Source organism: Sorghum bicolor, chromosome 8 (genome assembly GCF_000003195.3).
Source record: "Sorghum bicolor cultivar BTx623 chromosome 8, Sorghum_bicolor_NCBIv3, whole genome shotgun sequence".
Lineage (NCBI taxonomy): Eukaryota > Viridiplantae > Streptophyta > Magnoliopsida > Poales > Poaceae > Sorghum > Sorghum bicolor.
Window position 1 is genome coordinate 46,221,237 of NC_012877.2, and position 18,429 is coordinate 46,239,665.

Sequence of the window (18,429 nt, forward strand, 5' to 3'; positions counted from 1 at the left end):
GACAACAGCTGCAATCGGCTATAGAGTCTGGAAGGATTCAGTTTGATAGCTCCAAAGCTAAGCCGATGAAGATTGATCAGCACCCTTTCCCCACAAATATGCTGGATGCTAAGGGTAAGACCAAAGTTTTAACTTTAGAAGCAGCTGAGAAGAGCGCTTCGGTAGATCCTCAGCACCAGATCACTGCCGATGACGCCAAGGGCAAGGGCTTGATCCAAGAAGGCACCAGTTCTGGAAGACCTCCTCGATCTGGCATTGTGATTACTCATAGGCGGCATCGAGAAACATGGCAACAACGTGAGGATCAGTATCGTCACCAGGAGGAAGATCGTCGCCGGGAAGAGGAAAGACGCCGACAAGAGTGAAATCGGCATAAAGATCATTGGAATTGCCCATTCTTCATCCACTGTTGGGAGCAAAACATCAAGCTACCAACTGCTAGAGACTGCCCCAAGTGCAATGGTTATAATCGGCATGATAGACCGAATCGGCGATATTAAGACGATGATCGGCGTTTTAATGGGCCGATTAGAGGATGGACGTCAGTTCACGATCGGTTGGGGGGCAGGCTCAGTGTGCATGACATACTTGGGGAACGTGTTGGTTATTTCCCAAGAAACCAAGAGGAACATGAAGAGATGGCAAATGCACGGGTCCCTGATGAGTTTATATTTTGCAGCGAGAGCGACAAGAAGAACTGAGTGGGGAAGAAAATTCTTCCAAGTCTGAAAATCGGTAGCAGTCAGACCCCAAGGGAAAAGGCCCATCGGCAGAAGTTAATATGGTGTTTATGTTGCCGATGGAGTTTCTAGCACCTATCAGTGGTGATGAGGAGGTAGATTTCCCTGATCAGATAGCTCAGTTAGCTCTTGACCTAATGACGGCTATCTTTGAAAAGCTCGCTGACGACGAAGTAAAACATCTTAAAGCTTTATTTGTCAAAGGTAGGGTTGATGGGCAACCGATGACCAAGATACTTATTATTGGAGGAGCTGCTATCAACATTATGCCATATGCAGTCTATCAAAAGCTTGGCAAAGGGGATCAGGATTTGACCAAGACCGATATGATGTTGAAAGATTTTGAAGGAAATGTGTCTCCAGTCAAGGGAGCCATATGCGTTGAATTGACCATCGGCAGCAAGACCTTGCCGACAACTTTCTTTATCATCAGTGGAAAGGGTGCCTATAATTTGCTGTTGGGGAGAGATTGGATTCATGCCAACTGCTGCATTCCATCTACAATGCACCAGTGCTTGGTTCAGTGGGTAGGTGACAATATTTAAATTGTCTCAGGAGATTCTTCATATGTCATTGCATCGGCAGAATCAGATACTTATGAGAGGACCAGATGTATTTCAGGAGAAATTTGAGAGAAGGATTTTCTCAAAGTTGTCGATTATGAAATTCCACTGATCCAAGCAGTCGGTTCTGATGAAGGGTTTTAATGGATAGGTTCGCCGATGACGAAAAATTAGGTTAGGGGTTTACATCGGCCGATGATTTAGTAGAGGTAGATATAGGTAATGGTGATAGGCCAAGGCCTACTTTTATTAGTGTTAAGTTAGATTCTGAGTGTAAGCAACAATTAATTGATTTGTTAAAGTAATATAAAGATTGCTTTGCTTGGGATTATATCGAGATGCCTGGTTTAGACCGATCGATCGTCGAACATCGGTTGCCTATCAAGTCTGGATTTCGGCCACATCAGCAGCCAGCACGCCGATGCAATCCTAATATTCTTCCTGATATTAAGGCGAAAATAACTAAACTTATTGAAGCTAAATTTATTCGGCAATGTCGGTATGCCGAATGGATTTCCAATGTTGTCGCCGTTTACAAGAAGAATGGGGAACTTCGTGTCTGCATTGACTTTAGGAACCTCAATAAGGCTACGCCGATGGATGGTTATCCAATGTCGGTTACCGATTTATTGGTTGATGCTGTAGCTGGACATCGGATCATTAGCTTTATGGATGGCAATGTAGGATACAATCAAATATTCATGGCTGAGGAGGATATTCCCAAGACTGCATTTAGATGTCCTGGTCATGTTGGACTGTTTGAATGGATAGTCATGACCTTTGGCTTAAAGAATGCTGGTGCTACTTATCAGAGGGCTATGAATTTTATCTTTCATAAGTTCATCGGCAAGCTGGTGGAAATCTATATTGATGACGTAGTGGTTAAGTCTAGAGATTTCACAAAGCATCTAGTTGATCTGCGAAAGGTGTTGGAGTGCACAAGGAAGCATGGTTTGAAGATGAATCCTAATAAATGTGCATTTGGTGTATCGGCAGGGCAATTTCTTGGTTTCATGGTGCATCAAAGAGGGATTGAAATTAGTAGGAGGTCTATTGATGTCATCAACAAGATAATTGCTCCCACCAATAAAACTAAACTTCAATCATTGATCGGCAAGATAAATTTCATCAGACAATTTATATCTAATTTGTGTGGTAAGATTCGTGCTTTTAGTCCTTTACTTAAGTTAAAAGCCGATCAAGAATTTGTGTGGGGGAAAGAGCAACAGTTAGCATTGGATGAGATCAAGAATTATTTGACAAGTCCTCCAGTTTTGATTCCACCTCAACAAGGAAAGCCTTTTAGATTATATTTGTCTACCGATGGGATGGTCATCGGTTCAGCTTTGATTCAAGAATTTGAAGGGAAGGAGCGTGTGATTTATTATCTAAGTAGAAGATTGGTGGATGCGAAAACAAGGTATTCGACAATTGAAAAACTATGCTTATGCTTATACTTTTCATGCATCAAATTGAGACACTATTTGTTATCGGCCGAGTGCACTATTATATGCAAAGATGATGTGGTCCGATATATGTTATCGATGCCGATTATGAATGGTAGAATCGGCAAATGGATATTGACATTATCGGAATTTGATCTACGTTACGAATCGGCTAAAGCAGTTAAAGGACAGATTATGGCCGATTTTGTGACTCAGCACTGTGGTGTAGTGAATGCCTTGGAAAATGTTCCTTGGATGCTCTTCTTTGATGGATCTACATGTGACCGAGGGCCAAGAGTCGGTATAATGTTAATTTCTCCTCGAGGAAAAAAGTATGAGTTTTCTTTGCCGATTATTGCTACATCAACAAATAATCAAGCTGAATACCAAGCTTTGATCAAAGGGTTGGAACTGTTAAAGGAGGTTCATGCCGATGCTATTGAAGTCTTTGGTGATTCTATGCTCGTTATAAATCAGTTGGCTGGAATTTATGAATGCCAAAGTGAGGTTTTGATAACCTACTATGAAAGGTGCATACAACTGTTAAGGGAATTCAAGGATTTCGGGTTAGAGCATATTCCTCGGTTGCATATTGAAGAAGCCAACCGATTGGCGCAACACGCCTCGGGGTATCAACCCATCTTGAATATATTATCGGCAGTCGGTGCCGATGATTGGAGAAAAGAAATTATTAATTATTTAAATGATCCATCCAAGAAAGCTTAGAGGCGTGTTAGGTTTCAAGCCACGAAGTATGTACTCCTTGAAGAAGTGTTGTATTATCGGACGATAGATGGAGTTTTGCTTAAATGTTTGGGCGATGATGAAGCTAGAAGCTTGATGGGTGAAATTCATGAAGGAGTGTGTAGAGCACATCAATGGGCTTTCAAGATGAAGTGGATGATTAGGAGAAACGGGTATTATTGGCCAACTATACTTGAAGATTGCTTTAAATACTACAAAGGATGTCAAGGATGTCAGAAGTTTGGCAATATTCAAAGGGCACCTGCATCGGCTATGAATCCCATTATTAAACCTTGGTCGTTCCGAGATTGGGCCATTGATCTCATCGGCCAGATTTATCCGCCGTCAAGCAAGGGGCATAAGTTTATCTTAGTTGCCACTGATTATTTCACTAAATGGGTTAAAGCTATTCCTTTGAAGAAAGTGACATCGGCCAACATGATTGATTTTGTGAAAGAACACATTGTTTACCGATTTGGCATTCCTCAAACAATCACTACCGATCAGGGTACCATGTTTACATCAGGAGAGTTTGATGAGTTTGCAATTGGTATGGGGATTAAAGTGTTGAATTCTTCTCCTTACTATGCTCAAGCTAATGGACAGGCCGAGGCTTCTAACAAAGGGATTATTAAGCTTATTAAGCAGAAAGTTGAAGAAAATCCAAGAAGGTGGCACACATTGTTAAATGAAGCTTTGTGGTCATATCAGATGGCGTGTCACGGGTCAACCAAAGTATCACCCTACCAGTAGGTGTATGGACACGATGCGGTGTTACCATGGGAAATTAAAACTGGATCTGGGCGGATGTCTTTCCAAGATTAATTAACTGCCGATGACTATGCTACTTTGATGAAAGATGAGTTGGCTGATTTGGCAGAGCATCAGAGCTTTGATATGTATAGAAGAAAATAAAAAGAGGGTTGCCAAATGGTATGATAAAAAGGTGAAAGTCAAAGAGTTTGCTGATGGGGATTTGGTATGGAAATTAATTCTACCGATTAGGACTAAAAGTTCATAATTTGGAAAATGGTCTCCTAATTGTGAAGGTCCTTATTGGATAAGTTGGTCTGCTCCAAGCAATGCTTATATTTTAGAAACTCTCAAAGGAGTTGAATGGAAAATATTTGAAGAAGTATTACCCAAGTATCTGGATTGATGCCTGAAAGTTTAAATGCCGATAACACTCCTATCGGCTGGATGAACTGTGTCTGGGATCATGCATAATGTTTAGGTGCCGATAACAGTCCTATCGGCTGGACCAAAATGATTAAAGGTTTTCTAAGGGCAGAATTGAACAAGTTGCCGATGAAGAGTTCACAGGTTCAGCAGAGCTTGGATAGTAGATATGGCGCGCAAACGGATCTGATTGGCAACTTCTATCTCTCGAATGTCTTCGTCGGCTGAACCCTCTGTCGGCTTGAACTTCTTCTTCATTTGCAGTGCGTTGCGAGCTTGGATGTTTCTTTCTTGCTGAAGAGTTCAGGCAGCTGGCTTTCTTCTTGCTGGGCTTGGGTTAGGGCCTCTTCTACCTGTTTTAGTTCAGCTAGTAGGGCTTCTCTTCTTGCCGATAGATCGAAAATCTTCTGCTTTAGCTCATCCCCTGAGGACTGCAAAAATACCGATACTCTTGTGTTTTTCATCGGCAGCGCGCTTTACTTGCATCACTTCTTCTGTGAGCCGGGCGTGAGCAGCTCTATCGGCAAGACGCTGAGTGGCTTTCTGATATTGGAGCTGGCGGCTTTCTAAGTGTGCAGCTTGGAAAAGGACTTCTTCTGCATCGGCTGGGATCTGACCACGAAGAGTCTTGAATAAAGCTTTGGCTGGATCAGAATCATCTACTAGCTAGGATGTATCTTGATGGAGCAGAGCCAACAAGTCTTCCAGCTTAGCTTTAATCTCTATCGATGAGACTCCTACTGCCTAAGAAGAACTTGCTTCTTCACCCTCGTCATCGGAAATGTCGATGGCAAAGGAGAATAGGCTGTCTGGAGAATCTTGTTCCCAAAAAGGGAATGAAGATAAGTTATTTGATGATCAGGTATTAATAATATAAAGGCTAGAGATAACATAACTTACTTGCTTCAGAGCGGTTTTGTGCCTGTGACGTGGAGATGCCGCCGTTATTATGGGTTGATCCGCTGAAGTTGTCGATGGAATAACTTCAACTGAGAAATTACAAGGATGATTATAATTTACAAAAATAAAATTCATCGATGATAATTCTATGATCAAATACTTTACCTTGAGGAGGTATGGTGATTGGTTGTTCTGGAGGGATGGCCGATGACGTGCCCAGATCGGCCGGGTCGGCAACCTGTTCAGAGACATCGGCTGGTGCTTCTAGCTGGGATACTTGTTGGGGAGGAGAAGGTACTTCTTGTGTCTGGGCTTCCGGTGAATAAGGGGATGATTCTACATGGATCGGCGATACTAGAAGAGGAGGAGAAGATGGTGCTGTCCTCTAGCACTTTGGTTGCGACTTGGTGCTTTTGGAGCCTTTTCTCTTAGCTTGGCTGGGCTGGGGGGCATCGGCACTTGTTTGAGTGCTTCTGGTCTTAGCCAATTTGCTAGTTTGCTGTTGCAACAACCAAAGTTTCATGAGTAAAATCATAAAAGAATATTGATAAAATTTTGTTGGAAGATAAAATTCTCGATGAAAGTTTTACCTTGAAAGCCTGTGCCAAGGTAGCAGCGGCTACTGATGGGGATGCTTTTGACCTCTTGGTGGTCGTCTTCTTGAAGCGCACGTTGCGGTGCGTTAGAGCCGCTAGACTTGGTGCGTGGTGGCCGATCAAAGAAATCGGGCCTGATTGAAGAAGATCGATCGGCTTCCCACTCCTGCTGATTGTTGGCGCTGGATTATCAACCTGTTGAAATAAATAGAAAACAAATATGTTGCCGATAGGATCAGAAATAATGGAAGGAACAAAGTGTCAGTAAAAGACTTATAATGTCATCGGGAACTTTGTAGTCGGGGTCGATCATGCCGCGGTATGTGTGGGCCAATGCGCTGAACAGGTGCTCCTTCCACTCCTCCCACCATTGTTTATACAGCTGAGTAACAAAAAGAGCTGGGACCCATGCCGATAGATCGATGTCTGGCGTATCGGCATTTGGCTGAAGCTGAGCTATCCTTATCCACTCATGCCCACTGGTAATTATCTCTCTTGGCTTCACCACATCTGCATAACAGAGTCTGATCGGTAGTTGGCCAAAAGCTAGTTGGTGAGCTAGTGCCAAAGGTGTTCACTGGGATAGCCCTCGGAGTGATGATTGCCATCATTAAGTCATTATCCTTATTGAGAGCAGCATCAAAAGTGTGGAAGATGAGCGGGAATCTAGTCTCTAGATCTTCGTAGGGCATCCATGCTCGTTGTTCTTTGGTAAGGCCGTCATATAAGGTTTGGAAGAATCAGCCAATTTGGTTTTCGTTGCAGCTGGTACCAGGCAGAACTATGGTAGCCTCGCCATAATTGATGGGCGGGCGAGTTGCCGATTCATCATTAGCTAGGTTATAATCTTCGGCAATGTCTCTGCGGAATCGCTGTGCAAAGAGATTGAACCGAAGGTGTTTGTGCATATGAACATTAAGCCACATGTTGATAAACCACCAGGGGCCTCCTAGGTTGCCGATGGGTTCACCTAACAGAAGCTTCTCAGTCACTTGGTGGAGGAGGTGATAGGTAGCACCGAGGAAGTATCGGCCAAGGGGAAATTGGCCACCATTTCTAGCCTTTCTATTGCCGATAAGTAGATAGAGGTTGGTTTTTACCGATCGGCCATAGAAGAGGAACTTGTCTAGCCACATGTTCAGGAAAGTGGCGTGTTCCCTTTGCCCAACTGGTCCTGTCCTCCGGTACTTCTGGATATATCCTGACCAACCGCCGATATTGCGGGTTTCTACCTTGCGTTCAGCTTTACGGTCGTACAGATGGCTATCATCGGTAGATGCAATATCTAAGCCAGTGAGCATGAGCACATCAGCAAGAGTGGGAGAAGCAGGTCCATGACCGAACAGGAAAGCATTGAGGGTATCTGACCAGAAGTATGAAGCAGCTATTAGTAGTGATTCATTTCTATCCATATCGGCAATGGATAGCCTGTTACACTGATCTAGTTTGTGTTCACCCCATTGTACTTCGTTCGAGTTGCTGACTCTCAAGAACCAGTCCTTCTATCCCTTGGTGGAACTTGGCCAGGATCGGAAGGTATCTTTCCACAGATCTAATGAAAAATTTTTGGCCCTAAAGGGTATTCTATTGGTTTCTGCAATGATCAAGTAAGTGGGATCTGGGTCACCCAATGGACCAAGGCATTGAAGATGAGGTTGCTCGGTGGGGATGACAATTTTTTCGCTCAATTCCTAAAGGGTTTGGAGATTGGAAGAACAGAGAAAGAAAGAAAATGCTAGTAAGTAAACTTGCAAAAAGGTAAAAGTACGGCAGAGAGAGGAAAGATGGGAATAGATAAACCTCAGTGACGATGAAGTTGACGGCCATTTCTTCCTGAAAGAAATGAAGATCGGAGGCTTGAAGAACTGTTGGGAAAGATTTTGTTGGAGTTCTTGGGCTCTTCAACAATGCCGCCGCCAGAGGAGATGGGTTTGGAGGATGCAGGATGACGAGGTGGAGAAAGAGTACCGAAGAAGGAAGTATTTATAGGATAAAGTGAGCAGGGGCATTTCTGACTTATCTCTTTGTTGTAGCCGTGAAATTCGAGAGTGTGCAGTTGGATATGGTAACTGTTCGCACGGTAATCAAGGGATTGTGCAAGTGATTTGACAGCAAGCGGTCATGATTTTAGGAGATATTTTACTGTGCGAGATCTCCTGGTCGGCTCATCGGCAATCCACTCTAACGGAAAAGTTGTCGATGAGCGGCTGTTTAGGAGATTTGGTCCGAGAAGTTGAGAGATTCAAGGAGCATGCTGGAGATCTAGGTTAAGGTTGTTCAGATTTGGCAATTAATTGCTGTTAGAAGGAAATAATTGTGAAAAGGGCGTCATTATTAGGAGAGAATTTTGGAGCATTAATGATTTCATACTCCGAAATTGGGGGGCATGTGTTGACACAGTTTTTGGACACGCATCTGAGAAATTAATGGAGTACGGATCGGTAGGCGGAAAAGTAATGACTCACTGTGAGAAGAGTTACCGAAGGGTTATGATGCCGATGATAAAGCAGCAGGATGTGACCAAGTCCAGGGATGATGATGGATCTATGCCGATGGCCGATGTTGATGGTTGCCGATGCCGATGGAGGGTGATTTGCCGATGATAGTAGAGGAAGGCGCAGGAACTGTCAATAGGATGGTGACGGTGTGCCGATCGCCTATGGTGGATAGATTAATGTTTTCCATAGTTATTAGAGTTTGTTTTACATACGGATTCCGTTTGATTTAGAATTAGAGTGCTAGTCGTGTCTGATTATAACTCTTTTAGACAGGGTATAAATGTAGACCCCGTAGCAATGTAAGAGACATACACAATCAATCAAACACAAGTTTTTACATCTATTTCAGCATCTACTTTTTGACGACTTCGTCAACTTGCATATTTTTCTTTTACTTACGAGTTCTTAAGGATTCATCGAGTCAAACTCGGCGAGTTCTCAAGTTCCGCGTGAATACCTCTTGGCCGTGGCATCCGGGCGTATCGCTGTTGTCGGAACCGAAGTATTCGAGTTATCACCTTTGTCGATTGTAAGGTCAAATCGGCTGGCACGACTTAACATCGAATCGGATATTAGCCTATTGTGTTTGCAGATCCACTTTTGCATCAACAAATATGTAGACGTGGTGTCTACATATCTTGTTTATTTATGAGCGCACCCTGACGTGCTGGGACGTGTGGTAGACCGTGTAGGTGACAGCTGCGTTGTATCCTCTGTAGTCCACCCTCCATACATAGGACAAGTATGGCATGGTCGCGAAGGAGGTGACCCTTATGTCTTAATATCCACATTAGTTGATGCCTCTTTACATGTAATTATGATATAGGGTTGACTTAACGATGATTTCTAGATGTAATTGCACTAATTAGAGTTATTCATTGGTGTAGTTATAGCATTACCTTAGATTCAACTCCCTAATTTACCCATTGGCTAACTATGATTATGACTAGTAGATGCTCTGATGATTATCCTTAATTAAGATACTTGATGATTATGCTATCACTATTATTTATCTATGTTTATCTTGTGACCTCTGTCTGTTATAAGTAGATTATATGACTTGGGTAATATCATTTATTCATCCTATATAGTTTCTTATCAATATAATAAATTATAGTTTAACACTTAGCCTTCTCAGTTGTATAAATATAAATCGACAACTTGGATACTTCCCTAGGTAAAATGCTATAACGGTATAATTATGTGTCCGCTTGCAGAACCCATTTAGTTTATAATTATATTTATATCTTTTATTCTGTCTAGTTGTAGTAGAACATGTGAATCTATATTAAATTTGTAGCAATGTAATTAGGGATGACAACTGTCGATGAAAGCTAGTCAGCAGTTTACCTTGGGGTATACCACGGCAGTAGTTTATCGGTAGACGGTGCGCAAGCTACGAACTCGATGGTAACGCAAGACACGGACAAGGCTTTTATCCAGGTTCGGCCGCCGTGTGGGCGTAATACCTACGTCCTGCGTCTGGTTGTATTGAATTGTGTTGAGATAATCCGTCCTAGGAGGGTTCCTTGCCTCTCCTTATATAGTCCAGAGGGCAGGGTTACAGATCTGGAAACTAATCCTAGTCGGTTACAATTGTCATAGATAGTAGATATCAATTCCTATTCTAACCGACTAGAATCCTGCTTGATCTCCACGTCTTGTTTCCTTGCGTGAAACTCCGAGCAGTTAGATCAAGCCTCGAACTGTCTCATGAATGACCAAGTCTCTTGGTCCAAGTCTAGCCGTAAGGGTATAGGAGTTTATACCCTCACAACTAGTCCCCGAGCACCATGTATTGTGATGTAACACGCCGTCTTGAGCTTCTCCGACCAGTAAGGCTTGACGTCTTCATTAAGCACAAAAATTACCCAAACAGTTGCAACGGTATTTTAACCAATTCAAAAGACAGTTGATCAACATTGACATCGAAGAAGCAGGTTGTTCGAAGAATGCATGGTGCTCTTAATTAAAAAAATTCTTTTTTGGTGAAGTTTGCCCACTTTACTTTTCTGAAAAGCACAGATTTTCAAAAACCAAGCATATTCACCGCAAGGTGAAGTGTGCCCACTTAGTCTCCGAGCCTGGTAGTAGGTAACGTAGGTACGTGGTGCCAGGGTCTAAAGAGAAAAACCACATAGAAAATCCGATACTGAAATGCATCACCAGATGCATCGTACCGATGTAGTCCCCGAGCTTGCTGAAAGGCGAAGTAGGAGCCTTGTAGCAAGGTCTAAAAAATTAAAATTATCCAGTCCAATTCATATGTAATTGAAAAAATCAGTTCCCTAGCTATGGTCGGAGAGTAATCGAAGCAAGCCCCAAGAACATCGCAGTGATTGATGAGTCCCCGAGCACGGTTGGGAATGTAATCGTGCTTGGTGGTCAGCACAATCTCCGAGCACGGCATAGAGACTGGTCGACCAGTCCCCGAGCATGGTTGGGAACGTAAACGTGCTTGGTGGTCGGCACAGTTCCTGAGCACGGCGTAGGGACTGGTGGACAAGTCCCCGAGCGTGGTTAGGAACGTAAACGCGCTCGGTGGTCAGCACAGTCTTCGAACACAGCGTAGAGACTAGTCGACAAGTCCCTGAGTGTGGTTGGGAACGTAAACATGCTCGGTGGTCCGAGCAGTCCCCGAGCAAAGTGTATGGAATAGTCAACGAGTCTCCGAGCGTAGCTTGTTGACCGGGCCAAACTCCTGAAAAATAAATATAGAGAATAGGTAGTACATGATGTATAAATAAACTGTAGATAAAAATCAGCACTGAGATAAGTTTTAGATTTTTTTTTATAAAATTAGCACGAGTAATTAATTCATCCTATAGCTTGTGCCAGCTCTGGTCTAGCCAACAATCAGCATGAGGTGCGGAACCTAGGCATGCGTAAGATTGTCAGCCTCGCCAGAAAGCTACTGCCGACCACCCGGAAAGCAGATGGCGGATCTTATGCACGTGTAGGGAGTCGGAGACAGTGCCGGCTCTGAAAAACTTGTGTAGGAGAAAAAACTAGTCGGCTAACCAAAAAGTTGTTTTGAAGGATAATAATATTAAAATTATTATGCCAAAAATAAATACAATATTAACAGTGCACTTATCTTTGGACGAAAGTCTGGTCGGTGGCGACAAAATTATCTGACCCTCAAGCTTTTTGACATGTCATCATGACGGTGTTCGCAGTTGTCATAGTGCCGTTCTTTGCGGCAATCATCATTGCGACGCGGCGGTAGCACGTTGCCCGAGCAGCTCGCTAGCCAGCTCGGAGGATCGTTTGGGAGCTCGAATGGAGCTTGACGATTTGCATGAAAGTTCGGACAGATCGATATGGCTCGTCTTACGGCTCGTAAGATGGTCCAGCAACTCGCTGGATGGCCCGACACATGTATTCTCAGGAAGAGACGCCAATTCCCTGTATGGCAAGGGTGTCCAGATATCGAGCCGCTGCCGATCATGTCGATGAAGAAATTTGCTGCAGTTGGAAGCTGCAACGAGTAGTTGCCACCGGATGACGAACCTTTGCTCGAGTAATTGGGCAGTGTTATCTCGAATTGGAGAGGTAGAGGTGCACCAACAAATTTATACGTGCGTCAGATCTTGGTGGCTTGCTTGATTAGCTTTTCGGTAAGTATGCTCGTTGTTCCCGTATTCAAGATAGATAAAGCCCTTGATGCACAAGTATATCCCTTTATTAGATATCTTGATTACTTTATTTTTCCTCAATAGTTGGCATCGCGGGTGGCGTGAGGCTCTGGGACATCACCTCTGACGACTCCGATCAGGAATCCCTTGGCTGAACTCCTGCACGTGGCAAATCGGTCTGGAAATGATGACTCCGATCAGGAAGGCAGAGTTCTCCCTTGGCCGAACTCCAGTACGTGGCACTCGGTGAGACTACCGCCGGAGCTGTTGTGGTCGACGCTGATAAAGAGAATTTTTCCATCTGGTTCACATGGGAAGCTGCACGCACACCCCGTACCTAGCGCGCCACTGTCGACGAAAGGTAGTCGGCAGTCTACCTTGGGGTATACCCACGGTAGTAGTTTTTCGGTAAACGGTGCACAAGCTACGAACTCGATGGTAACGCAAGACACGGATAAGGTTTTTATCCAGGTTCGGCCGCCGTGTGGGTGTAATACCTACGTCCTGCGTCTGGTTGTATTGAATTGTGTTGAGATAATCCGTCCTAGGGGGGTCCCTTGCCTCTCCTTATATAGTCCAGAGGGTAGGGTTATAGATCTGGAAACTAATCCTAGTCGGTTACAATTGCCATAGATAGTACGATATCAATTCCTATTCTAAGCGACTAGAATCCTACTTGATCTCCACGTCTTGTTTCCTTGTGTGAAACTCCGAGCAGTTAGATCAAGCCTCGAACTGTCTCATGATGGTCCAAGTCTAGCCGTAAGGGTATAGGGGTTTATACCCCCACAACAACCTACTTCATGCTTAGAATATTAGAGTGGTTAGTTGCTATTTGAAAAGTTAATTATTTACTGTGCATTTCTGGTGTTGTAGCTAGAAATACAGTTTATCTCTATTTTTAGTGATGACGGTAGTAAATGTCAACAACATCTTATTTGTTTTCTTATTTCTATCAGTCAAAAGCAGAAGGCTTCCCCAACTGGGCTAGCACCCTGGAAGGCAATTAAAGTAGGGCATCATAGACACCCGGGTCGGTAAAGCCAAAGTTCCCACCTCCTATGGGTCATACCGAGGGGGGCCAGACCTAGAGAGAGCAGGAGGCGCGAGAGGAGACGCCGGAGCCCCAAGTGGTAAGGGATGAGATCCCTGAGGCCGAGGGGCCCGAGTCTCATCCCACCGTGGGGATGGCCCTAGCCCTGCAGGCTGTGGATTCGACGGTGGATGACGATCTGGGTGGGGCCAAGGAACTCGTCTAGTCTGTTCTCATGCCTAACCCAGTGGCGCTCGAGACAGAGAAGGTCACAGTGGACCTAGTCGAAGAGACGCCTGAGGGGAGTCCCTTAGAGAAGCCACATAGGAAGGGGCCAGTCGCGCCGACGACAGGTCATGGTGGGAGTCCCCGATGATCTGGCCTAACCTTGATGACCCAGAGGCCAAGGCTATATTCATCCTTGATGACCCAACTGAGCTCTACTTCTAGCATGGCATGCGTGAGACGAGCCGCACCACCATGAATGCCCTCAACTAGGTGGCGGAGCTCATAGACCATGATCTTTTCAAGTTTGCCGAGGTATAGAAGTCTAATCTCTTTGGGTAAATTCTACTCTTTTTTATCATCTTTCATCTCTTAATCTTGCACTCTTGCTTCTTTCTTCAAGAGCTAATGACCATGTCCTGCAAGAGATCAGAATTTCTCCAACAGGAGCGGGGCACGTGGATTGCCTTAGGTGTAGAGAGGACCGCCCGAATACTTCCCGAGGAGAGGCTCTCCAAGAAATGTGACGAGGCCGCTGATCTCCACCGCCAATGCACCGAGCTCGAGTCCGAGGCTCGGGAGGACCGGGAGAGGGTCACCCCTTTAGAGAAAAAGATAGATAACCTCAGGGAGGCCCACGTCTGTGAATCCTAGGAGCGGAGCGCTGTTGTCGAGCAGTACTAGCAAGAGCTGATCTGGGTGGAGACGCTGCTAACTCAGTGGTACTTGGCGCTAGACTTGGCAAGGAGAGACCTTTTCGAGGCCCGGGAGCATACCTCCTGGTGGCAGACTTGTGTAGAGACCCGAGAGAAGGAGATCGAGGGTAATGTTAGTCTTACCTCGATTTTTTTCTGGCTAGAGCAGGGTCCCAACTTTGTGCCTTATTTTTATCGCAGACTTGGAGGGGAAGGTGGCCGAGGGGGTCTCAATAGCTTAGGCTTTGTGGAAGACCTTGGATGCTAAGGCCTTCGAGCACTCCACGCTTCGAACCATTGTGACCTCGGTCTACGATGCGCTCGGGGCCAGGAATAGCCGACCGGGGAGCTCTCTTCACGGGCGTGTAGAGGCCCTCTACACTCGAGTCGGCGAGAGGCTAAAGGACACCCTCCCCATTGGGATGAAGAGGACTCAAGTGGTGGTGAGTTCTCACTACCTCAGCATCGATCTGCCAGTGGTCAGTGAGGGCTACGTCGTCGGCGACGATGAGGACGAAGCCCGGGAGGAGGTCCGGAAGCTCACCGACACCAAATGTTGAACCCACCAGGCCCTGGGGAAGCAGGGCAATAGAGCCCTTGTAATAGTTTAGGAACTTGTTTGTTCAAACTTGGTAGCCTGCAAGGCCTTTCTCATAGACTTAACCTATGTATATATATAAGCACTTGTTCTTGCTATGTCTTGTGTCTATTTTATTTTGAATACTCTAGGCTCAACAATGCGAGCCAGGGTCAGTCACAAAGGTTAAGAAATTTTAATCTTTGATTGGGGCGTTCCGAGCCTTAACCTTTCCTCGTTCCTTAATGTTTTGAGTCCCTGCGGGACTTCCCAAGATCCGAGTGGATCATTCGTTTGGTCTTAAGGGGGATAAGCAAAAAAGGTCTTAGCCCATGGGTGTGGACAGTTTCAGCCTCGTCCAATCTTGAGTCCCTCTGAATGATTTTTGGTTTTTAGGTTTTCAAAATGGGGAAAGAGGCTTGGCTCGGAAGGTTCCGACTAATGAAAAATTTTGAAAAAATGGGGAGGGGTCCCCCATGTAGCCCCCAAGGGAGGCTCAGTATCTGCATGGGCAGAGCTGAGACTCGCTATTGAGCCGGTTAAAGAGTTGTACTGTATAGAGCTTATTTCTTTATGTCCTTCTCAGAAAAGATAGTAAGTACAAAGCTCTTTTATAAAACTAAGGGTAGAAGCAACGTAGCTGCTCTATGTTCCAGGCATTGGCGTAGACTTCTCCCTCTTTGTTGGCGAGCTTGTAGGTTCCTGGTCGGAGTACTTCGGCGATGACGAATGGTCCTTCCCATGGAGGAGTGAGCTTGTGGCGGCCCTTGTTGCCCTGTCTGAGCCTTAGCACCAAGTCGCCGACCCTGAAAGCTTGGCCTTGGACTCATCGGTCATGGTAGCATTGGAGAACTTGCTAGTACTTAGCCGAGTGTAGGAGGGCCATGTCTTGAGCCTCGTCCAGCTGATCTGGGTCATCCTCTTGGAAGGTCTTGTAGTTGTTCTCGTCGTAGGCCTGCACTCTTGGGGATCCATACTCCAGGTCTATGGGAAGGATGGCTTCAGAGCCATAGACCATAAAGAATTGTGTGTATCCCGTGGCCCAGCTTTGGAAAGTCCTTAGGCTCTAGACGATGGCAGTGAGCTCTTTGAGGCACCTTTTTCTGAATTTGTTCAGCCGGTTGAAGATCCTAGGCTTCAGACCCTAGAGGATAATGTTCTTGGCACGTTCCACTTGCTCATTGGTCTTTGGATGAGCCACTACTACCCAGTCCACAGTATGTGGTGTCTATCATAGAAGTTCAGGAATTTTCTTCTAGTGAACTGTGTGCCATTATCCATGATAATGGAGTTAGGAACCCCAAATCGATGGATGATGTCTGTGAAGAATAGCACAGCCTGCTCGGATTTGATTTTGGCGATAGGGGAACCTCGATCCACTTGGAAATTTGTCGATTGCTACTTGTTGACACCGTTTTTAGGCACAAGTCAGGATAGTTAGTGAAGCTTGAATAAGCGGTCAAAGAGGTGATGTGTCTAGCCAATAATGAGATTGTGGATAGCCAATGATGCCGATGAGAGGACAACAGGAGGAAGATGTTACTGAGTCTGGCGGTAGTTGCTGATTATTGCCGATTACTGATACTAATGATTGCCAATGCCGATGAGGAAAGGTATTGGAGTTGTTAAAGAGATACAGGGCGTGTGCCGATGATGATGAAGGAAGGCGTGGAGATCGATAGGAGGACAATGGTGATATGCCGATCACTGGGATAGATAGGTAGTTATTTTCCATATTTGTTAGAGTTTGTTTTATGTGTGAGTCCTGTTTGGTTTAGAATTAAATCCTAGTCATATACAGTTGTAACTCTTTAGGACAGAGTATAAATATAGGCCTAGTAGCTATGTAAGAAGGACAGTCAATCAATATCATACACAAGTTTTATATCTACTATTGCATCTATTTTTTCGACAACTTCGTCAATCTGCACATTTTCTTTTCTTTACGAGTTCTTAAGGATTCATCGAGCAATACTCGATGAATTTTCAAGTTCCGCGTGAGTACCTCTTGGCCGTGGCATCCGGGCGCATCGCTGTTGTCGAGACCAAAGTATTCGAGTTATCACATTTGTCGATTGTTAGGTCAAATCGGCTAGCACGCCTCAACATTTGAATCGGGTATTAGCCCTTTGTGTTTGTAGATCTGTTTTTGCATCAACACTTCTAGAAAGTGGGCGAAGCCCCTGGACACCTTCTGTAAAGGCCCGACAAGGTCGAGGCCCCATACAGCGAAGGGTCATGTGATGGGGATCGTTTGCAGCGTGTGAGCGGGGAGGTGGGTGTACCGTCTGTAGAACAAGCAACCCTCACATGTTTGGATGATTTCCGTGGCATCTACCATGGCGGTGGGCCAGTAGAAGCCTTGTCAAAAGGCATTTCCTACAAGCGTCCGAGGGGCTACGTGATGTCCGCAAGCCCCTGAGTGGATCTTTCAAAGGAGACCCCTACCCTCTTTGTGGGTGATGCATCACATGAGAATCCTCGAGGGGCTGTGTTTGTACATCTCGCCATCAGGAAGGACAAAAGTCTTAGCCCGGCGGGCTAGCCACTGGGCCTCAGTGGAGTTTTGGAGGAGAGTCTCTTTAACGAGGCATTGGAGGTACGGGATGCGCCAATCCAGCTCATCATCGGGCTCGTGCACTACTTGCTCGATGTCCATGGCCTCAAGTTTGGGGACTGAGGCCTCAGAGCCGAGGATGGGTCCAACTGGGGCATCATCCGTTCTGTCGTCTTCCTTGTAGTCATCAGAGGGCTTGTGGAGGTCACTGGTAAAGACGTCTAGGGGGATCGAGGCCCATTCAGATGCCATTTTCTTGAGTGCGTCGGCGGCCTCATTGTACTTTCTCAACACATGTTTAAGCTTGAGGTCGTCAAAATTTTCCTCTAGGCATCAGACTGCCTTACAGTATGCTTCCATCTAGGGTCTTGGTAGTTCGACTCCTTCATGACTTGGTCAATGACCAGCCTTGAGTCACCTCAAACATCAAGTCGCTTGATCCCAAGTTCGACTGTGATGTGGAGCCTGTTGACGAGGGCCTCATACTCCGCCACATTGTTTGAGGCTGGGATGTGGATCTAGAGGGCGTACTGCTTCCTTACTCCAAGGGTTGAGATGAAGACAAGGCCTATGCTAGCCCCGATCTTTATCAGTGACACATCAAAGTACATGGTCTAGCATTCTGCCTGAATCTGAGGCGGAGGGAGCTGGGTTCCAGTCCATTCAGCCATGAAGTCCATTAGGACTTGGGATTTTATGGCCTTCCGAGGCTCATAGGTGATTCCGTCCCCCATGAGTTCCACGGCCCACTTAGTGATTCTTCCATTGGCTTCCCAGTTTTGGATCACTTCCCCTAGAGGGAAAGACGAGACCACAGATACCGGGTGTGACTCAAAGTAGTGGTGAAGCTTGTGCCAAGCCAGGACTAGTGCATACAGTAGCTTCAGGATCTACGGGTAATGGGTCTTGGTATCAGAGAGTACTTCACAGACAAAGTACACCAGTCTCTAGACCGGCAGGGCATTCCCTTCTTCCTTCCTTTCGACCACGATAGCCGCACTGGCCACTTGATCCATGGCTATGACGTAGAGAAGTAGCG